We start from the raw sequence: 23,942 nt of genomic DNA on the forward strand, positions 1-23,942 counted from the left end.
ATGCTTCAAAAGCTGTAAAGACAATTATAAATTTGAGTTCCTTGAGTAAAACTTCATAAAATCCCCTATTCAAGAGAGGATCTCTCTTATATTTGAGAAACTATAAGATGTGCGAACTAAGATGAAATCATGGAGCAGTACGATCAGAACCACCTTTCCTCCGCCTTACCTAAAATTTCCAAGGCGTGTGTCATCGATATAAATAGAAGAAGGCAGAGGAAAGGCTTTCACTGTTTGTGGCAGAAACAAACCCACACCTGGAATGCTGGATTCCTGGCTGACTATTGTCCCATTGGCTCATGACTCCTCTATGATGACTTGTGAACAAACATATGGACACTGAACAATGACAGAGTTGGCATCCACATGTAATGAGACTATTAGGTTGCATGAAGTCACGCTTGCCTATTTCCAGTATTCTACAAGCAGTGAAGGGTGGGGGGGAAGGAGTTGAGGCATCCTGGACTTGCTCAAACACTACAGGAGAGGCCCTGGAGACACCAGTTTGGAAGTACAAGTACAGGGATAGGAAGCAATCCCTCTGATTTCCACTGATAGTTTAAATCCCTCTATGAATGATGTACCCAATGCTAATCTCTCTGTTCCATCCTAACCTGCTGGATAATTCCTTTTTATCTTATTTAATCTTCCTCCCCAGGTGACCAGGGCTTGTCATAACTGTAGATCCCATTAATGGTATGTTAATTCACGAGAAGACATTTCACGATAAGTGAAGGCTTTAAGGCAGTTCTCTCTCACTTGAAGCTTCTTAAAATATTTAACGCAATCTATTTAAAAAAGAGGTAGATTTTTCTGCCTCTAAAAAGTATTGCAGAAGTCCAGTAGAAATGAATTGCTTTAGTAGTAATTCTTTAAAGATTACTAAGTTTCATAGTTTGGCTACTCAAATTATATTTGGAAGCTACCTAGGAATTTTCTCACATTTTGATCTCTGGAAGGGCAATTAATCAAGCTCTTGTTTGAAGTAACTCAAACTTTAATCAGAATTCTATGGAGGGAAAGTCACAGGGCTATATACCCAAAATATTCAACAGTATATATAATTGAAAACAGCAACAACAGGAAAAGAGAAGTAGATGCCAGTGGCCTGATACATTATAACCTTTGGTCAAGCGGTACTTGGCAAATTTCAACAGACTTAGTTAACCAGAGATAAAAGTGAGCAATAGCATACCATTAAAACAAAAGTATTAACACAGAATCAAGAATTCCCAGTGAAAAAGAATGCTGGACCTAAGAGGATGGATCTACCAGAGGCAATTTGTTAGGAGACTGAGGCTGTTATTTCATAGCGGAGGTTTGAAATCAAAACTTTAAAGTTTCTTTAGGTCGGACTATATAGCACGGCATTCTGAGAGCCAGCCAAAATCGCTGAGGGAAACGAGGAAGGCCACATGTGGAACTAATTACTCATGTAGAGGCCATGACAAAGAACATTTCTCCAGACTTTTCATGGGGGCTTCACTTTCAGGAAGTTGCTATAATTACTGTTCAAGTCTAGAGCAGCCTGCAAGCCGCTGACAGATCCAACAGACGAGGAGGAGGAGGGAAAGAGAGAGAGAGAGAAAAAAAATGAACTTATCTGCCCTTTTTGACGAGTGAAATACCAGAAAATAAAGTGCCACAGGGCAGCTCAAAAAAGTTTGCAAATGAGCCCTCCCTCCCAGTGCTCAACTTTCTGTTTACTTTTTTTTTTTTTTTTTTTTTTTTTTTATCTACCCTCTATCTTCAAATTACTTTTCTAGTCTGGATCGGACAGCAGATTTGTACTTCTCCACTAGCTCGCTTTCAGTTGGCCACAGAAGAACTGTATATCTCGACTCTTTTTTTACAGCTTTTCCATACTGAGGCCCACTTCCTGCCCAGTTGAGGAAAAAAATCTGGCCTGAAGATGAAATGACTGCTTAACATTACACTAAAACATCTGGTACCATTTTATGCACAGACCCATGTCTGAGAGCAGGCGATTCTAGCGGTCTCTCCAGCGGCACCGCGCATACCCAAACCTCCCCAGGGTGACATCATCCCATATATGGACTCTCCAGCCCAGCCCTCCCCCTTTTCCTGGTCCTAAATTCATTGCCAGTTCCCCAGTCTGCAGCAAATGTGCCACGTCAAGACTGGAAATCACAGCCCTTGAGTGTGTCTCAGTCAGTGCAGCAGAATTCAGGGGGGATAGCCGAATGCAACCCCTGGTGCAGGAAGGGAGGCTTTTCCCAAAGACCGGGACAGGATTTTAAGTACACAGATGGAAGCTTCTGGAGATCCTGCTCCGTCGCCCCAGTGTTCAGACTACCTGTTCAGGACAATGCCGTTGTACAGTAGTCTGCACATTGGTTAGACTGGGCAGGGGAGCGCAACGCCACGGACGGCTGGGGACAGAAGTTGCTGTTTCCAAGGAGAAGACTTCTGTTTGCTTTTTCAAATCTCATACCCAGTGTTTTTCTTCACAGGTTTTGCACACTAGGGACCAAGAAGCCCTCGGGGACACCGCTGAGAAAGGACTGTTGGAAAGAAGACCTGTGGGTAAGGCCTCCTTGACTGCTCACCTGGTCTGTGCCCAGGAGAGGCAAGGTGGGGAGCCAATGATTTGCGTTCACGTGCGAGAGAAACAGAGGTATATGTGTCATGCGAAGCAATGCATTTAGTTTTGAAAGAGTAACAATATGTGGTATATAGCGATTTACTCTATGTTAGTTGATTTCTGAAGATCTAGAAGTCAAGTATATTTTTAAGTTTAAAGTTTTTCCTCCTTTAAAATGAAATATGAAAAGACTCCAGACACTTAAGAATAACTTAATGAGGCTAGTTTTTAATTGTTGAAATTAGTAATACAAAGACCTAAAAACTTACTTGAATAAGGGCTGTAGTAGAACTTTTAACCTCCCCAGGATTGAATCCATTTTGCTTCAAAGTAAAGAATATTGGCTATTTTTACAATGCTATCTGAAGAGTGCTTTTTTTTGAAAATTTACGTACATGATAATATCTAACAATAAAAGAAGAGGCTGCCAAGTTCTTGCCCACCAGACAATACAAATGGGACTGACCCAGAAAAGAGCGCCAACCCAGAACCTAGTGAGTCAGCAACTGATTAAGTCACAGAATAGAAGAAACCTCTGTCTTCAGATATCCCAATATACATCTGTGTCACATTTTTTTTTTTAATCAAAAAATGGTTGATAATTGCTGGTCAGCTGAGACCTCATGCCTATATTTTACAATGCTTCTATTTCTCTGAGCATTTAAAATGATAAGGTACTTTGTCTAGAAACCCACTGATAAAAAAGGAATTTGTAAACGAAGGCAAAGTTTTCTTTGGTCAGTTTCCAGCTGTCCTGGAGGTGAAGGGGGATGGGTGGGGAAGGTGGGAGGGAGGAAAACCCTTAAGCTGAATGAAATCCCAATAGAGAGAATAATAGAGTAAGTCTGGGTTGCAATATGATCCTTGCTGAACTTTAAAGGTGGGTCTCTTAAAGAAAGTTCTGGAAAAATGTTACTGCCTCACCCCTAATTCCCTCAACCCCCATTTATATCTACTCCCAAACAATTCTATATAATGAAAACATCTGTTCTATAGTTTTTTATGAAAAACTGGATGTGATCCCTTTTTGTCCTCCTTTAAATTTTTTAAAATTACAGTGATTTCTGAACAAATCCTTTTCTAAATTACACATTTTGCAACAATTCAAAATTATCACAAGTTCTCTTTTGCGACCCATTTTATTAAACAAGGTTCCCCAAGTTATCTTTCGTCAAAACAATCTGCTTTTTTAAATGACCCTTTTGATCATCCTCAAACTGGCGTAAAGAACATATAACCTTTTATTCATGGTTTTTAGTTAAAATATAAAAAGCATGGATAAATTTAGTTATCTTCTCCACTTAGATGATATAGTAAAGTCTTCCTTTGTTTTTTCTATTGTGACTTAGAGGCTTCCATATTAATTATTTTTAATAGAACAAGAGATATTTAAAATCTATATAGTTTCTTTTACATAAGAAAACAAAAAAAAAACCTATTAGGTAAATACAGAAGCTTATTTTCTCCGATATATATTTTTACTAACTGAAGCAGTTACTAAAGAAGAAAGATAGCTATAACGGGCTTTTTTTGGTTTTTGGTTTTCGTTTTTTTACTCTGTAGAAATGACAGAATTTCATAACTTGCCTTCATTCACGTATATTCAATTTAAATGTCTGTCTTCATAATAAATTGCCTTTTTGTTTCTAAGAAACCAACCACAATTGGTCGCCCACCAAATTTCTCCCTAGGATGACTTTTAGTCTGGAGACAGAGAGGACTCAATTGCGTCCTTGGCATAAATACAGGAATAGGAACATAAGAATTAATTTGTAAGGGGGTAGCCGAGGAGTGCCTGCAAGTGCTTGGTGGAGTCCTGAGGACCCATTTTTGATGCAAGCTTTAAACAAATGAAAAGGAATCACACTTACTTTTAAATTGCATGAGCTAAATTAAAGATCCAAAATAAAAGCTCACTTTATAAACTCCTGCTGACTGAAGGCAAGGATGGTAGTTTAAGCAGTGGTATATATACCAGCACGTATACACACATATCATAAAATAACCGTGTCTATTTCCAGGGTAATTAGAACAATGTTTAACTTTATTTTGATATTACTTTATAAGGAGATATACAAATATTTTAGAGGTCATGGGATCTATTCCAGAGGAAACTAACCAACAGTGACATCTTCAAGTAAAACTACCCCTGGATATGATGGTGAGTATTAAAATTAAACACTGTACATTGTCAGAAAGAGAAAAATGTTTTCAGGGGTCTGTCCAAACTGCAGTTCATTGAAGCTGAGTAGTTATTTTTTGTTTTAGTGCGTGGATGACTCGTAAGTTAGGCTAGGTACTGGGTTAAAAGGAAAACTTTTTCTAGCATCTAAGAGAAAGGAAATTAAGGGGTTTAGACTCAATACCATCAATTCCTAAGTGGAAGAGGATCAATATAAACGTTTATATTTTCAAAACCTCACTCCCTTTTTTAAGCCAAAGATCTCAAAATCAAAGAAAGTTTGTTTACAATGGGACGAAATTTCACACTGATCACTTTCTTGCAATTAGTCAATAGGTTTAACATCCTTCCTGCTTGGCATTTCTGTCTTTCGGCCCAGATAATGTGTTTATGTTTTTAAAAGACCAAAATATACTGTCTACCCCCACCTCTCGCCTTACAGACCACCCAAGTTTTTCACGCCGTGGGAAAAAGTTTAGGCATAAAACTTCTAATGAAAGAATTTTTCCTTTTTTGTTCTTAAGGAAATTTAAAAAAACTACAACTTGATAATGAGAAAAAGTTCACTCATCCACCAGTGTCTATCCTTAGTAAAGAGAAGCCAAAGCTTTCAATTACTCTACAAGAGATTTTTCTCTATAAAAACAACCCTTTTTTCTCTTTTCTAAAGAGAATATCCCACCCATCACAATAATGTCCAAATAATAACTAAGCGACCATCACTCAGAAATCTCAACTTAAAATAATTAGAAGGTCAGACTTTAACCTGAGAGGAGACAGGAAATTGTCTTCAGTGAAGACAGAAACTTTCTTACTTGGTTTCTTCTATCTTTTTACCTTAATGTGCTACAAACTATGTAGATAGAAATATTTATCCATTTTTGAAAGTTTCTTATTAACAAGCGTTATCAGTTTTAATAAATAGAGATGATGAGGTAAATTAAAGAAAATAATTAAATATTCATTTTGAATTTCCTGACCTATCGTGACAGCCAGTTTCCTGAAGCTGCTTTGGCTTAATTTTGCTGTAAAGGACTTAGAAGATAATTCTTTCAATGCATTTTTTTTTCCTTAAGATAATAAATAGAAGACAAAAGAAAATGAGGTGTAATAACCATATTAAAAATTACATGTTATGATAATAATGTAAATAGTGCTTTTATATTTTAGCTAGTATTTTACGTGATAGTGGATTGATATTCACTCTATTTGGAAGATTGGAAAAAAGTCTTAAATGTTTTTTTCAGCCTTTCATGTTTTTAACAAGGTTAAAGACAGGTCCAATAGCACTATAAAGTGTGCATATGCAACATACTTACTACAATTATAGTTTAAAAATCTATTAGAAACATGAATTATCTAAAAGTCTTATGAATAGAGTACATATTTTTCAGCAAGATTTTTTTTCTCCTTGAAAAAAAGTTAACGGTTTTTCAGGCTCAAATATTTTGGATATCTTGGTTTAATAGAACTGTTTCATAGTAAAATATAGCATATAAACTCACAAATATTTCTTTCTATTTTTTCAGGTTGCATGCATCATTCCTTTAATTGAACAGAGTTAACTGGATCAAATTATTTATGGGAGAGAGAGGGAAAGCTATACAGAATTACAGTAATTTTTAATTTCCACCAATATATTCTTTGTAAGTGAATCACTCTAAATATTTTCTGTTACACTGAATGAAGCAACAATAACAAAATAGTTTCTTAAGGTATTTGTTTTTGCATACTCTGACCTTGTAATTATCTAAATAGCAGCCAAGTTTACTGACATTTTTGATTCTATCAGAAAAAAAAAATTCTCTACTCAGAATGATGACCAGAAACAGAATCAGACATTTTCTTGAAATCAAATAAATGGAAATTTTCACTTATCAACTAATTGTACCATATCTAATTAATGCATAAAAGTTCAGATGTGTAGAAACTGTGATTTTTTTAAGTCTCTACAAACATCTTCCTCTCCATAAAGCTTCTACTTGCTATTTTCTCATAATTTTATCATTAAAGGGAAATAACAAACTATGTGTTTTCTTTAAAATTCTTTGAAAAAACTCCAAGGCACATACTCCTTGACAATAAGGTTTTGTTTTGTTTTTGAAGAAATCCCACTTACTGGAATTTTGACTATCTAAATATTTTGGTTTTTAAAGGGCAGGGGAACTTGTTAAATACCTCTATGAATGTGAATTGATCATTTATATTAAAATAGCCAGAATTATTCTTGAGTCATCAGAATTACATTTCTCTGTTTAACACCATTAACTCTTTCTTACACAAAGTACAAGAAAATTTTCCAAAGGGTTTGGTTCTACTTTTTGGATATGAAATGAAGTTTCCTTTTCTGTGTTTAAGGTATTATTTTGTAACTGTATGGTACCATCAATGTCCACAACACATTCTGAGCATCACTGTGTGTAACAACTTTTAGTTTATACCCTTTTGATTCATGGCATGGCGCTGTAGTTAATTAGGAGAAGCACGTAAGCTCACAATGGCTTTTTATCTGGTTTTCACATCCATACTTAAAAACTTTACATTAAAAAGAATATGAGAAATTTAAATAAGTTCCTGTTGCTTTATGGAGTATTGGCAAAAATACATTCCCATGTAAAATCCCACTCTCAAAGCATCAGATACCAAAGTTGGCTGGTTGAACTGCCAGATACATTAGGCTCATAAATTATTTTGAAAATGGCTGCCGTTTCCATGTAAATGACAAGTTTCTTTTTCATGGGCTATGGTACTTATCTACTACAAGAAACATGTATAAACATAGTCTTTATCTTTAACTTCAGTATTAAAATATGCAGAGTTTTTGTGAAGAGGAAAAACATCTGGTTCAATTACTCTGAACTCTGACTGCATGTGGGCCAGTAATAATAATATGAATTGGATTTAAGAATAAACCTTATATTTAATCTTTTGTTTTGTTTTTCCTTAAAATTTCAATGTGAGTTTTCTGTCACGTCAATTATCCATGTTAGCACACTTGGAACAAATGTAAAAATGTACATTCTGAATAAAGTCAAAAGTCTAACTTGTTTTAGTTCCATAATGTTTTAATGTTTAATTCTATTGTGTGTTTCTCTCCCTTTCCCCTGACCCTCCAAAATCACCAAATCTGGAAAACAGACTGATTGTATCTGCCCATGAGCAAAGGAAGCCCGAAGGAACCAAGGGCCTGGCTGGACGGAGTTGTCATGTGACTGCCTGTCTACACTTGCTGTGCAGAACATCCGCTCACCTGTACAGCAGGCACAGACAGGCAGTCACACGACAACCCAGCCTGAATGACAACCAGCCATTGAAAGAAAGCAGCCCTCACACCATAGCATCTACACCAAGAACTACAACCAAAATGAGGGGCGCGGGGGCCTGGGGTTTTAATCTGTTGGTTTAATACTTAATTCGTATGTATTACTATTATTATATTTTGATTCGAATATTGAAATCCACCAAAAGTAAAGTGAGTGGTGCCTATGAAATATAATAAAACCCATTTTTGAAAATGTTCCTTTGCTTTCTATAGTTCTCTTTTCCTAACTGTTGTCAGTCACTTACTACCCTTGACATTTATTGTACACAGCTTTGCAGCACCCCATAATCAATATGACAAAACAATATAACTTCAGTCTGATGCTTGACAGAGAGCAAATGATTCTAATAATCCTACTCCAAAAACTAAGTTTAGTTTTCTTAAAGTTTCTAGTTTCTTAAAGTATCATGACTTTTTAAGAGAGAGAAGGAGAAAAGAAAAAGAAGAAGAGGGAAGACAGAATGTTCTAGGGAATCATGTATTTTGAGTTAATAAACTACCAGTTTGGGTCTGGGCAAAACATAGTGAAAAGAGTATTTCCAACATAAAAGAGTTGCTTCTCCTCTGCCGATATATTGAAAATTGAAATTGAAGCTCTGATATTCCCAGGTGTCATGGCACATCAAGATTTATTACTGTGTTATTGTTTAATTAAAAAGGAGATTACACTACAGTTCGAAAGGTGGAATTTACCAGACCAACACATTCACTTGGAATACATGCTCCCATTCACTGTAAACTCTGAAACTCTTGAGATGTTCAGGCAATTCAATTATTTTCAAAAAGAGCAAGCAAAGGGATTAATGGTGATACAATATTTTACCATGTCTTTTGAGGAAATGCCAAAACTTCAGTTTACATACTGTGAACTGCAGTGAAATGATCAGGGTTGTCTTATGTATATGAATGTTTCAAACACTGCTGGGCAAAATGGTGGGAGATAGATAAAATTAGAAAATTGTTAACTTTGATTTGGTTCACTTAAATGTTTTTAACTTCAGTATTTAAAATTAATTTTATTTTCCTTAGATTCTGATCAAACTTTTTAAAATGTGGCACCAGGCTACATAAAATTTTTAAAAAATTTAACTAAATATTTCAGGGATATATTTTGGACTAAAAAACTATTTTTATTCAGCTATTTCATTTTTAAAATAAAAGACTTAGTCTTAAGGCTAAAAATCTCATGAGGTTAAAATTTTACAAGATTTTGTGCTATTTTACTAAACATGACACTATAGTTTCTTTAAAAAGAAAAGAAAAAAGTGGGCAAAACTATGAAGTAAAAATATAATTAAGGCTAAATGCAACGGGCCTTAGGAAATAGGTCATCTGCAAAATATACTTATGCTAAACACACTGAGCAATGAGGGTTTTCACCTTAAATGAAAGTCCTATTACTAGCAAATAAAGTACTAACCAATAGTTCACAAAATGTAAAATATAAACAGGAAGACGACAGAAAAATGTCTCACAAGATATTTACATATTACCGCCCAATTTTAAATGTTTGATATGACAAGCAGCAAATGGCGAGAGGACTCCTCATCTGGATCACTCTACTGGACCCTTACAAGGCAATCCCAGGACAGGGCTTGGGACCTCTCCAGATGAAATGATAGCAGGTCAGAACATAAAGAAGACTGTTCCATTCCAGCAAACTCCAAAGGGAAAGCTAGGAGGCCAGTGAAGTCATCCTTAAGTGAGCCACTCCAGGAAAACGTTTCAAATAATATTCCCTTAAACTTTGAGGTTAACATTTTAGTTTTACATTTCAGGCTTTCAAAAAATGCCTGAAAGAATGAAAGAATGTTATATTTATTTAAATTCATTACATGAAGCACATTTAAAAATTGCACTCTTCTGGTAAAGAGTAATATTGTTCTTCTAGAATAAACTTTTAAGTCAGATAAAAAATACATTTAGGGGAGTGGGTTTGGGTCTATTAAATATACTTAATAAATTTGAAATAGCATTTGCCATTATGGGTTGTTGTATATATTTTTCAAAATTATAAATCTTTGGATAATGCCAAAATGTGGAAATGTTTGTATGAAATAATCCTACGTTAAAAATCTACATATGTGAAAAAACACAACTAAAATCATGAAGAATTTTAAGTAACATAAATGTTTTAAAGTTCAATATTTATTCGACTTCTTTTTTTGGTAAAAAATATCTAAGTTTTAGCTAACTAAAACAACTCAGCAAGGAGTGTAAATAGTGTTCACAGGGTTAATCCTGACCTCCTCATCGCGAGGATCATGCAGACGTAGAGGAAACAGGCGGAATCTTGAAAGTCTAAGTGAAAATGGAAATAGCTGAAGATTTCTGTGCTTCTTGGTCTCACAACTTTGGCCATCCAGGGATATAGCTGTCATTTTGTTTTCTATTACCTAAGTTACACTTGTCATCTGTTACAGCTACAGAATAAAAACAATACTAAGTAATTATCCCTATAAAGGAATTATGTAATCTCTTTATCAAGCTATCCAAATACTTCAACCCACAAAAGTGAGGCCTGTAATTTTTTAAGAGTCCAAAGAATGTTCTTATTTCAATGCAGATTTTGGATTTTCTTCAAAAGTATAAGGTTAGCACATTTTCATTGGGAACACTTCTGTTCAATTACCCTAGCTTCCTCTGAGTATTCCGTTATGATTTTAGTCTTCATGTTGGATGATAAAAATGGAATAAATATTGGCTACACACTACCATTATACATAAACTAGCAATCTCTTCAGAGATTTTAACTATCATTCATATATTTCTCATTGACATTAAGAGAAAAATGGCTCACCTGAACAGAAACCAAGAGCTGGACACTTATCTGACTGAGCCACCCCAGCGTCCCATTTTCTATTTTAATTCTACACCTAGCCCTTTTCTAAATCATTTCTAAGAATTGTACAAAATATATTTATAATGTTTTAAAATAACATTAGGAAATTTACTTTCTGCTTAAATGATTTCAGTTCAGGAAGCTATATAGTCAGAGGAGGAAAAAAAGTCCATTAACCTTCAATGATGAAAATTAAGAAAATTTTAAGACAACCTCAAATTCTAAGTTTACCCTGTAATTAAATAATTTAGTTTAGGTACCTGAGATAAGAGGACAAGATGAATTATTAGGCTGTACTAAATAAATATTATTTCTTTGCTTAATCACATCTTCACTCAACCAATATTTACTGTCACCTGCCAGTGCCATGTTCATGGTGGTAGAACAGTAAATAAGACAATGGCTCCTGGTCTCAAGAGGCTTACAATTTAGCAGGAACTTAAACACTGAACCACTACATATCATGGGTGAGGATTGGTCAATTTTCACCACCTGAAATAATCTCTTAAATCTATCTACTTCTATCAATTTCCATCAACCCACCCCAACCCAAGCTATTATCTCTTAGATAGTCCATAGCCATACCTTCCTAACAAACCCCCAAACCAGCTTTGTACTCCTCCAATCCATTTTTCTACAAGGCAACCAAAAGGATATGTAAAAAAGTCAGATCTTATGTGACTCTCCAGCTTACAAACTTCCAAGGCTTCTCATCATTCTTAGGGTCAAAATCCTTAATCTTTTATAGAGTTCTTTTCTCTCTTTGCTCCAGTTACACTGGCCTTAATTCAGTTTCTTAAATTCAGCAGGCTCAATCTTGCCTCAAAGCATTAACATAAACCTCTGACCACCCAATTCAGTGTCCCCCCCCCCAGTGATGTAATCCCCATCCCAGACACCTTTTAAGTCAAACATATCACTGGATTTATTTTCTTCATAGCTTGTAATCTACATCTGATAGGGTTCCCTGTTTTGTTTCGTTTATATGTTTTCTTTATTGGTAAATATCCTTCATGAGGGCAGGTACCATGAGTTCCTTGCTAACCATTTTATCCTTAGTGACTAAAGGATAGAGTCTAGTGCATAACAGGTGTCCAGAAAATGTTTGTTAGGAAGTGTTCAGGCAATTAAGAGCATAGCACCAATATTGAGTAGCTTGCTAAATTACTCATTCTCTTTGTGTCTCAGTCTTCATCTCTAAAATGGGAAATGTAGAGGAGAGGGAAGATGGCGGCGTAGGAGGACGCTGGGCTCACTGCGCGTCCTGCTGATCGCTTAGATTCCACCTACACCTGCCTAAATAACCCAGAAAACCGCCAGAGGATTAGCAGAATGGAGTCGCCGGAGGCAAGCACAGACGAGAGGCCCACGGAAGAGGGTAGGAAGGGCGGCGAGGCGGTGCGCGCTCCATGGACTGGCGGGAGGGAGCCGGGGCGGAGGGGCGGCTCGCCGGCCAACCAGAGCCCCCGAGTCTGGCTTGCAAAAAGCGGAGGGGCCTGACGGACTGTGTTCCAACAGCAAGCGCGACTTAGCGGCTGGGAGGTCATAAATTAACAGCTCTGCTCAGAAAGCGGGAAGGCTGGAGGACAAAGGGAAGGAGAGCTGCTGAGCCCCCGGACGACAGAGCTCAGTTTGGTGGGGAACAAAGGCGCTCGCCAGCGCCATCTCCCCCACCCATCCCCCAGCCAAAATCCCAAAGAGAACCAGTTCCTGCCAGGGAACTTGCTCGCTCCGCGCAAACACCCAACTCTGCGCTTCTGCGGAGCCAAACCTCCGGCAGCGGAACTGACTCCCTCCTGCTGCCACAGGGCCCCTCCTGAAGTGGATCACCTAAGGAGAAGCAAGCTAAGCCTGCCCCTCCTGCCCCTGTGCACCTTGCCTACCCACCCCAGCTAAGACGCCAGATCCCCAGCATCACAAGCCTGGCAGTGTGCAAGTAGCCCAGACAGGCCACCCCACCCCACAGTGAATCCCGCCCCTAGGAGAGGGGAAGAGAAGGCACACACCAGTCTGACTGTGGCCCCAGCGGTGGGCTGGGGGCAGACATCAGGTCTGACTGCGGCTCCGCCCACCAACTCCAGCTATACACCACAGCACAGGGGAAGTGCCCTGCAGGTCCTCACCACGCCAGGGACTATCCAAAATGACCAAGCGGAAGAATTCCCCTCAGAAGAATCTCCAGGAAATAACAACAGCTAATGAGCTGATCAAAAAGGATTTAAATAATATAACAGAAAGTGAATTTAGAATAATAGTCATAAAATTAATCGCTGGGCTTGAAAACAGTATAGCTGACAGCAGAGAATCTCTTGCTACAGAGATCAAGGGACTAAGGAACAGTCACGAGGAGCTGAAAAACGCTTTAAACGAAATGCATAACAAAATGGAAACCACCACGGCTCAGATTGAAGAGGCAGAGGAGAGAATAGGTGAACTAGAAGATAAAGTTATGGAAAAAGAGGAAGCTGAGAAAAAGAGAGATAAAAAAATCCAGGAGTATGAGGGGAAAACTAGAGAACTAAGTGATACACTAAAAAGAAATAATATACGCATAATTGGTATCCCAGAGGAGGAAGAGAGAGGGAAAGGTGCTGAAGGGGTCCTTGAAGAAATAATGGCTGAGAACTTCCCTGAACTGGGGAAGGAAAAAGGCATTGAAATCCAAGAGGCACAGAGAACTCCCTTCAGACGAAACTTGAATCGATCTTCTGCACGACATATCATAGTGAAACTGGCAAAATACAAGGATAAAGAGAAAATTCTGAAAGCAGCAAGGGGTAAACGTGCCCTCACATATAAAGGGAGACCTATAAGACTCGTGACTGATCTCTCTTTTGAAACTTGGCAGGCCAGAAAGAATTGGCACGAAATTTTCAGTGTGCTAGACAGAAAAAATATGCAGCCGAGAATCCTTTATCCAGCAAGTCTGTCATTTAGAATAGAAGGAGAGATAAAGGTCTTCCCAAACAAACAAAAACTGAAGGAATTTGTCACCACTAAACCAGCCCTCCAAGAGATCCTAAGGGGGACCCTGTGAGACAAAGTACCAGAGACATCACTACAAGCATAAAACATACAGACATCACAATGACTCTAAACCCATATCTTTCTATAATAACACTGAATGTAAATGGATTAAATGTGCCAACCAAAAGACATAGGGTAGCAGAATGGATAAAAAAACAAGACCCATCTATTTGCTGTCTACAAGAGACTCATTTTAGACCTGAGGACACCTTTAGATTGAGAGTGAGGGGATGGAGAACTATTTATCATGCTACTGGAAGCCAAAAGAAAGCTGGAGTAGCCATACTTATATCAGACAAACTAGACTTTAAATTAAAGGCTGTAACAAGAGATGAAGAAGGACATTATATAATAGTGACAGGGTCTATCCATCAGGAAGAGCTAACAATTATAAATGTCTATGCGCCGAATACCGGAGCGCCCAAATATATAAAACAGTTACTCATAAACATAAGCAACCTTATTGATAAGAATATGGTAACTGCAGGGGACTTTAACACCCCACTTACAGAAATGGATAGATCATCTAGACACACGGTCAATAAAGAAACAAGGGCCCTGAATGAGACATTGGATCAGATGGACTTGACAGATATATTTAGAACTCTGCATCCCAAAGCAACAGAATATACTTTCTTCTCGAGTGCACATGGAACATTCTCCAAGATAGATCATATACTGGGTCACAAAACAGCCCTTCATAAGTTTACAAGAATTGAAATCATACCATGCATACTTTCAGACCACAATGCTATGAAGCTTGAAATCAACCACAGAAAAAAGTCTGGAAAACCTCCAAAAGCATGGAGGTTAAAGAACACCCTACTAACGAATGAGTGGGTCAACCAGGCAATTAGAGAAGAAATTAAAAAATATATGGAAACAAACGAAAATGAAAATACAACAATCCAAACGCTTTGGGATGCAGTGAAGGCAGTCCTGAGAGGAAAATACATTGCAATCCAGGCCTATCTCAAGAAACAAGAAAAATCCCAAATACAAAATCTAACAGCACACCTAAAGGAAATAGAAGCAGAACAGCAAAGGCAGCCTAAACCCAGCAGAAGAAGAGAAATAATAAAGATCAGAGCAGAAATAAACAATATAGAATCTAAAAAAACTGTAGAGCAGATCAACGAAACCAAGAGTTGGTTTTTTGAAAAAATAAACAAAATTGACAAACCTCTAGCCAGGCTTCTCAAAAAGAAAAGGGAGATGACCCAAATAGATAAAATCATGAATGAAAATGGAATTATTACAACCAATCCCTCAGAGATACAAACAATCATCAGGGAATACTATGAAAAATTATATGCCAACAAATTGGACAACCTGGAAGAAATGGACAAATTCCTGAACACCCACACTCTTCCAAAACTCAATCAGGAGGAAATAGAAAGCTTGAACAGACCTATAACCAGTGAAGAAATTGAATCGGTTATCAAAAATCTCCCAACAAATAAGAGTCCAGGACCAGATGGCTTCCCAGGGGAGTTCTACCAGACGTTTAAAGCAGAGATAATACCTATCCTTCTCAAGCTATTCCAAGAAATAGAAAGGGAAGGAAAACTTCCAGACTCATTCTATGAAGCCAGTATTACTTTGATTCCTACACCAGACAGAGACCCAGTAAAAAAAGAGAACTACAGGCCAATATCCCTGATGAATATGGATGCAAAAATTCTCAATAAGATACTAGCAAATCGAATTCAATGGCATATAAAAAGAATTATTCACCATGATCAAGTGGGATTCATTCCTGGGATGCAGGGCTGGTTCAACATTCGCAAATCAATCAACGTGATACATCACATTAACAAAAAAAAAGAGAAAAACCATATGATCCTGTCAATCGATGCAGAAAAGGCCTTTGACAAAATCCAGCACCCTTTCTTAATAAAAACCCTTGAGAAAGTCGGGATAGAAGGAACATACTTAAAGATCATAAAAGCCATTTATGAAAAGCCCACAGCTAACATCATCCTCAACGGGGAAAAACTGAGAGCTTTTTCCCTGAGATCAGGAACACGACAGGGATGCCCACTCTCACCGCTGTTGTTTAACATAGTGCTGGAAGTTCTAGCATCAGCAATCAGACAACAACAGGAAATCAAAGGCATCAAAATTGGCAAAGATGAAGTCAAGCTTTCGCTTTTTGCAGATGACATGATATTATACATGGAAAATCCGATAGACTCCACCAAAAGTCTGCTAGAACTGATACATGAATTCAGCAAAGTTGCAGGATACAAAATCAATGTACAGAAATCAGTTGCATTCTTATACACTAACAATGAAGCAACAGAAAGACAAATAAAGAAACTGATCCCATTCACAATTGCACCAAGAAGCATAAAATACCTAGGAATAAATCTAACCAAAGATGTAAAGGATCTGTATGCTGAAAACTATAGAAAGCTTATGAAGGTAATTGAAGAAGATTTAAAGAAATGGAAAGACATTCCCTGCTCATGGATTGGAAGAATAAATATTGTCAAAATGTCAATACTACCCAAAGCTATCTACACATTCAATGCGATCCCAATCAAAATTGCACCAGCATTCTTCTCGAAACTAGAACAAGCAATCCTAAAATTCATATGGAACCACAAAAGGCCCCGAATAGCCAAAGTAATTCTGAAGAAGACCAAAGCAGGAGGCATCACAATCCCAGACTTTAGCCTCTACTACAAAGCTGTCATCATCAAGACAGCATGGTATTGGCACAAAAACAGACACATAGACCAATGGAATAGAATAGAAACCCCAGAACTAGACCCACAAACGTATGGCCAACTCATCTTTGACAAAGCAGGAAAGAACATCCAATGGAAAAAAGACAGTCTCTTTAACAAATGGTGCTGGGAGAACTGGACAGCAACATGCAGAAGGTTGAAACTAGACCACTTGCTCACACCATTCACAAAAATAAACTCAAAATGGATAAAGGACCTGAATGTGAGACAGGAAACCATCAAAACCTTAGAGGAGAAAGCAGGAAAAGACCTCTCTGACCTCAGCCGTAGCAATCTCTTACTCGACACATCCCCAAAGGCAAGGGAATTAAAAGCAAAAGTGAATTACTGGGACCTTATGAAGATAAAAAGCTTCTGCACAGCAAAGGAAACAACCAACAAAACTAAAAGGCAACCAACGGAATGGGAAAAGATATTTGCAAATGACATATCGGACAAAGGGCTAGTATCCAAAATCTATAAAGAGCTCACCAAACTCCACACCCGAAAAGCAAATAACCCAGTGAAGAAATGGGCAGAAAACATGAATAGACACTTCTCTAAAGAAGACATCCGGATGGCCAACAGGCACATGAAAAGATGTTCAGCGTCGCTCCTTATCAGGGAAATACAAATCAAAACCACACTCAGGTATCACCTCACGCCAGTCAGAGTGGCCAAAATGAACAAATCAGGAGACTATCGATGCTGGAGAGGATGTGGAGAAACGGGAACCCTCTTGCACTGTTGGTGGGAATGCAAATTGGTGCAGCCGCTCTGGAAAGCAGTGTGGAGGTTCCTCAGAAAATTAAAAATAGACCTACCCTATGACCCAGCAATAGCACTGCTAGGAATTTATCCAAGGGACACAGGAGTACTGATGCATAGGGGCACTTGTACCCCAATGTTCATAGCAGCACTCTCAACAATAGCCAAATTATGGAAAGAGCCTAAATGTCCATCAACTGATGAATGGATAAAGAAATTGTGGTTTATATACACAATGGAATACTACGTGGCAATGAGAAAAAATGAAATATGGCCTTTTGTAGCAACGTGGATGGAACTGGAGAGTGTGATGCTAAGTGAAATAAGCCATACAGAGAAAGACAGATACCATATGGTTTCACTCTTATGTGGATCCTGAGAAACTTAACAGGAACCCATGGGGGAGGGGAAGGAAAAAAAAAAAAAAAGAGGTTAGAGTGGGAGAGAGCCAAAGCATAAGAGACTGTTGAGAACTGAGAACAAACTAAGGGTTGATGGGGGGTGGGAGGGAGGAGAGGGTGGGTGATGGGTATTGAGGAGGGCACCTTTTGGGATGAGCACTGGGTGTTGTATGGAAACCGATTTGACAATAAATTTCATATATAAATAAAAAAAATGGGAAATGTAAAAAAAAAATAAAATAAAAATAAATAAATAAAAATAAAATGGGGAATGTAAATAAAATACTGACTTAGCTCAGTGCTTGGGAAACTATATATACTCATAAATGTTAACCATTATGATGACAATGATCATCATCAAGATTATCATTCAGATTGAAAGCTGGCCTTCATGACTTTAAACAGGGAGAATAAATGGTGGAATACAATTTACAACCACAATTACTGTCAAACTAGGGAGCATTTGCTAATTGGAAGTCCATTTGGTTTGGTTCAGCATTTTGACTAGTTTGGATATACAAAAATGAGGCTGGAGCAAAGGCTGAACTAGATTCTAAGAAGAGCTGAATGGATGTATATAACAGAAGGAGAAGTGCCTTGATTTGGGGGCAATCCATATTAACAGCATTGAGGGAAGAAATAGGAGGCGAGACTGAAAGAGAGAAGCCAATGTACTGTCATTGGGCTGGGCCAGCACAGGGTTAGAGCAGCCAGTAACATACCCAAGTGTGTGTCCACTGGATAAAAACTGTTGTACAGAGGCATTTGAGGCTGTCTGAATTGTTGTACTGCTTCCCTAAATCCTTAGTAAAGTACTAAATATATCCTTATGTTGTTATTTTGATAGAAATCAAAGGATCTAAGTATCATCCATCCCAAATACAAGGGAATATATGTGGACATACAAGCCTGTATGCCCAAACTATCCTTACCCCCACAAACAGATCTTTCTTGATGTGTTACACACATTGGCAGAATGCCCTGGGGAGGATGAAACCAGGAAAAGGCCTATGAGCCCCCTAGAAAAGAGCTCAGGACCACCTGTATCAGAAACTTCCAAGTCTAGGGTACTGTCCTTTTAGAACATGATCTAGAAGGACAGCCAGGTTTGAGCAAATCCCCTTGGTGATTAGTTATAAACTGTCTAACCCTGTATGAAGATGGTTTATTTCTTTTTGTTACAGAAAGCCCCAATCTTAGAGTAATGTTAGAGGATAACATACAGTCATATACATAGATTAATCATGCCTACTATAACCACATTGTATTGTAAAGACTCTTTGAAGGTAACGTGGGAAAAAACACTGTCTGGGACACAGGTGGAAACCTCTCTGTTAAGCTCATCTATCAGTAACATTGCAAATAACATTATTATAATATAGAGTAATGGTTCAAAAAGTGCAGTCCACAGATGCTTGAGAGTGTTCGTGATCCATCTAAAATTCAAGGGTAGGGTGAATAAATCTGTTCAGCATAGGAAGAAAGTAAGAAAAATACTGGGGACTTACCATTACAGTCATGCCAACTCTAGCTTAAAATTATTACACAGGGTCATTATGCTATTGCCTCTGCCAGCTTGGATAGGAAATCACATGGTTTTGTATCATCAGCTCCAATTCTTGGCTGAGGTGTAAGAGAACCCATAGGCTAGGGGGCAGGCAGTATACCAAGTCTCACTAAAGAAATGGGATATGAGTTCCCTCTAAGAATCCAAACCTTACCATTCTCTGCCAAAATAAATAAATACATGCATGCATACATACATACACACAACAACAATAAAACCCAATATTATACATCCTATCTCACAATATGAAATGACAAAAAAATTGGAAATTAGAAGACATGTGAGTCAAAGAATGGCTTTACAGGGGAGGGCACCGTTGTTACTTGCAATGGCAAGCATAAATATATAAATGTGATACCTAAAAGTTTATAAAAGTATTTATTAATAGGGGCGCCTGGGTGGCTCAGTCAGTTAAGCGTCCGACTTCGGCTCAGGTCATGATCTCACGGTCCGTGAGTTTGAGTCCCACGTCGGGCTCTGTGCTGACAGCTCAGAGCCTGGAGCCTGCTTCAGATTCTGTGTCTCCCTCTCTCTGACCCTCCCCATTCATGCTCTGTCTCTCTCTGTCTCAAAAATAAATAAACATTAAAAAAAAATTTTAAAAAAGTATTTATTAATAAATGATTTCTTAGAACCCTAGAAAATCTCTTTCAGGTGGTTTGCTCGGCAAAGGTCCCCATGCAACAAGTGAAAAGAAAAGCAGAGGCCCAGAGAAGATGGACTTGTTTCAACACTGGCATTAGCCATTGCAAATCCATGTCCTTCCTACCTCACTGCCTTTGTTGTACCAAGCATACAGTCCATAGGGTCTTTTGTTCAATTAGTGTGATCCTGGAAAAAGTTTGAGTCATTTTTCTTCATCTCAAATGTATTTCATAAGTCATTTATATTATTACAAACTTGTCATGACTTAAATAAAATCATACCTATAGCATATGGCATAATATGCTATTTATTCAACAGCCAATTAGATATAATGAAAACATACCAGTCTAATTACACAAGAAAGTAGGAAGATGGCAGAACACGGAAAAAACAATGATAATCCTCTATGAAAATTTGAATGTAAATTTGTCATTGAATAAATGAATGAATCTATAACTAACTTAATGATATTTACTGTGTCACATTTGCTTGACTAAGAAAGATAAATTGTCATATAACAGGATTTACAAGTATGCAGATGCTGATGTGGGTATAGAGGGATACCACGGGAATAAAGAACGAGCATTTAATTTACCAACAAATTGACTCCAAAAGTTGAGTTAGAATTTAGGCTTATTTTCACAAAGCAATATTCTAAATTGGGGTTTTCGAGGTTGCCCAAAGAATCATGTTAAGTGTGAAGGATGGCAGTAAGACTTCTTTGGAATCTAAGTATCATTTAAAACACTGCTGCTAAAAGACGGTACAAAGTCAAGAGGCCAGAGACTCGTCACTACTTCTAAGCCCAACCTTCCTGATGCTTCTTCTTGGCCTCCTTTCCCCACACCCTCCCTTCCAGCTTCTGCTTCCAGCTGACACGAATAACTATTTGTTGAATACAAGCAGAAATCAAGGAACAGTGCTGTACTCTCCCTTTAACCCTGACAGCAAGCTCAAAGGTGGTCTGCAATGGTAGGAAACTCTCGCAAGAGAAATAAAGCAGAGTTGAGGATGACAGTGGTGGTGGTCAAGGAACGGTGAGGTGGGGATGAATGAGGATGGCTCCAGTGGAAAAACGCTCTGCCCCACTGACACAAACAATTTAAAGATAGAGGCCATTTGTGAGTCAGGCATTAATGTTTTGAAAACATTTTATGTTGTTTCTGGATCAGAGTTCTAATGAGTAACAGTAGCTAATGGCTGCAGTATGTGGTCCATCAATTTGCCACCCTGAATTCAAGAGCTCTTCTCAAGCCACCCAGTATAAGCCACCATCTTCTCTTACCTGGACCATTGCTACAGTCTCCTAGCTAGCTGGTCTCCCATCTTCCATTCTTACCACTCCCCTCCTTCCACATACACATTCCATCCCACGCATTATGCCCAACCCAGCAGCCAGAGTGGTCTTTCTAAAACATAAATCCAATTATGTTACATCCCGTTGGAACCAGCCAATAGTTTTCAATTATTCTTGAAATAAAATCCAAATTAGGGGGTTCCTGGGTGGCTCATTCAGTTAAGTATCCGACTTAGGCTCAGGTCATGATCTCGTGGTTCATGGATTCGAACCCCACTTCAGGTTCTGTGCTAGCAGCTCAGAGCCTGGAGCCTGCTTCGGATTCTGTGTCTCCCTCTCTCTCTGCCCCTCCTCTGCTCATGCCCTGTCTCCCTCCCTCCCTCTCTCTCTCTCTCTCTCAAAAATAAATAAACATTAAAAAATTTTTTTAATCCAAATTAGTGCATGGGGTCTGATAAGACCACACCCACTGGTACCTCTGATTTTATTTCCTACCTCTCTCTCCCATGCTATCACATTCCAGCCACAGTATTCCTGCTGGCTGCCATCCTGGGGTGGGGTGGGGGTTTACTTATGATGCCCTCTTGCTGGAATTTTCTTCGATAAAATCTTCTACACAGCTCATCATCCCAGCCTCTAATTCGATGTTACTTCCTCCCAAACACCCAATCTACAGGTTCTTCCCCCATCACTTTCTAGCTCACTACCCCATTTTATTTTCTTCAGAGCACTTACCATTGCATTATTTGTCTATTTGTTCATTCCACAAAGCAGCAACTTTGTCATTTTCTCCTTTTTGAAATCGACTAAACTAAGAAAACAACCCTTTCCTAAACTTTCTTCATCCAGATCACTCCATCATATTTCAAGGGTCATTCCCATCCCACCGCCCCATGCCCAAATACCTTTAATAAAATGTCTCCAGCACTCAGTTAGTATTATAATTGCACACATGTATTTTCTATTTGTTGTAAGCAAATGCTCATGAGGGAGCTTCAGCAGCAGAGATTTTGTAAAAAGTTATCTTGAGTTTCTAGAGGAATGGAAGGGATGACTACTGATCATTAACTTACAAAGCTCTCAAAGATTCTTCTTCCCTACAGGGGGCATCACGTGCCTTCCAATGGCCTTATTTCAGTGCCCACATAGCCAGACAAGAGAACCCCAAAGCCATATTCCAATAACAGTAGCTACTCCTATTATCTTCAGAGCCCCTCATACTAACACCCACAAAAAGGTCAATGCCAATATGCCTGGAACTTGTCTAAATAAAACCTCTGTGGGATAAGGTTGACTTGGACAACTGCAGCATCTCTGGGATTCTTGCATACACTTGTGATTGAAGACATGAGCTCAGAAGCCAGATAGCCTGAGTTTGAATTTCTGCTTTGCCACCAACTAGCTATGTGACCTTGGGAAATTAGTTATGCTCACAAACACCAAGTATTCTGCAATAAGGGAAACTGAGTCCTACAGAAAGGACTTTTTGAATAGTTGGGGTTTTTTTTTTGTTTGTTTGTTTACTTTTCTCTGAAAAATGGGGATAACAACAGCACTTATCCTTAGGGTTACAATGTGGACTGAATGAGTCCATATAGGACCATATATAGGTGTTTTAACCTATAAAAAAACACCAGCTATTATTATTATGAATCCTCAGCAAAATCTTTTGCTTTCCCCAGAATAACTGATAAAAGCTTCCAAACCAATATGAATTTAAATGTACATAAATAGTCCTCTAGGTCCTTGGAAACAAAATGTATCTAAGAGAAGATCTCTTAAGGCAAATGAACACAAAAGAAGAAGACACTCTATTTACTGATTTTTCTATCTAGACAGGCATCTCAGAGCTCCCGAAGCTGTGGTCTTTGAAGACTGGAGCTTTCCGCGGAATGACAGGGCTATCTGAGCAGCCAGCAAAGGAAAGAAACCATTGCTAATCCTCAGACCCTTACAACAACCACTCCATGTTTGACTGAAGTCAGTGAAATATATGACATAAAAAAATATTGTAAAGCTTTTGTGTAAAAATTGTTTCCGTACATTTCTATAATATTCTATTTCCCTTACTGAAGAAGACTTAGTGGCCATCAACTGATCATCTGATTAATATACTATTGTTCACAAAGTACTTAGGAAGCAGAAAGAACTATGTAAGACAAGAAACTTGAACTCTAACAACTGACAAAGGCACCTTGTAGGACTTTCAAAAAGAATACCAAGCCAGGATTGGAAGGACTTTTAACTCTGAAATGTATGCCCTTTACAGCCAAACAAAATTGAGGCAATCTTACCTGTAAATAGCTTTCTAAATCACAAAGTATTCTTATCTAATGTTTGTGGACTGCATTATAAGCACCAAAAATAGCTCAGGTCAGACCAGAGCTCTTAAAATTTCCAAAACATAGTTTAATTTCATCCATGACCTCCCAAATTTAGCAGTATCACTTGATAGCACTCTAATGGGTCCACAAGATTGATAGGACTTTTTGCACTTTTAAAGCTACCAGATTAAAATGAGTAGTAAGTCACAGGGCCAAAATGATTAACA

General features: G+C 38.1%; 1 protein-coding gene and 1 long non-coding RNA gene across 10 annotated transcripts in view; one reads left to right on the plus strand and one right to left on the minus strand.

Moving 5' to 3' along the window:
- The window catches only part of DNM3 (dynamin 3), a 570,520-nt gene that overhangs the window by 247,790 nt on the left and 298,788 nt on the right, over positions 1-23,942 (minus strand). The gene's annotated exons all lie outside the window — the stretch shown is intronic.
- Positions 1,786-8,306, plus strand: LOC147572696 (uncharacterized). 3 transcript variants are annotated; one of them, XR_015245873.1, is made up of 3 exons: positions 2,076-2,357; positions 2,475-4,766; positions 6,317-8,306. It is a non-coding gene; the product is annotated as an uncharacterized LOC147572696 (long non-coding RNA). The 3 variants fall into 3 exon arrangements; XR_015245872.1 differs by having other exon boundaries at positions 2,094-2,547; positions 4,673-4,766; XR_015245871.1 differs by having other exon boundaries at positions 1,786-4,766.

The sequence above is a fragment of the Puma concolor genome, chromosome E4, assembly GCF_028749965.1.
Source record: "Puma concolor isolate L17-30 chromosome E4, mPumCon1.1.hap2, whole genome shotgun sequence".
Lineage (NCBI taxonomy): Eukaryota > Metazoa > Chordata > Mammalia > Carnivora > Felidae > Puma > Puma concolor.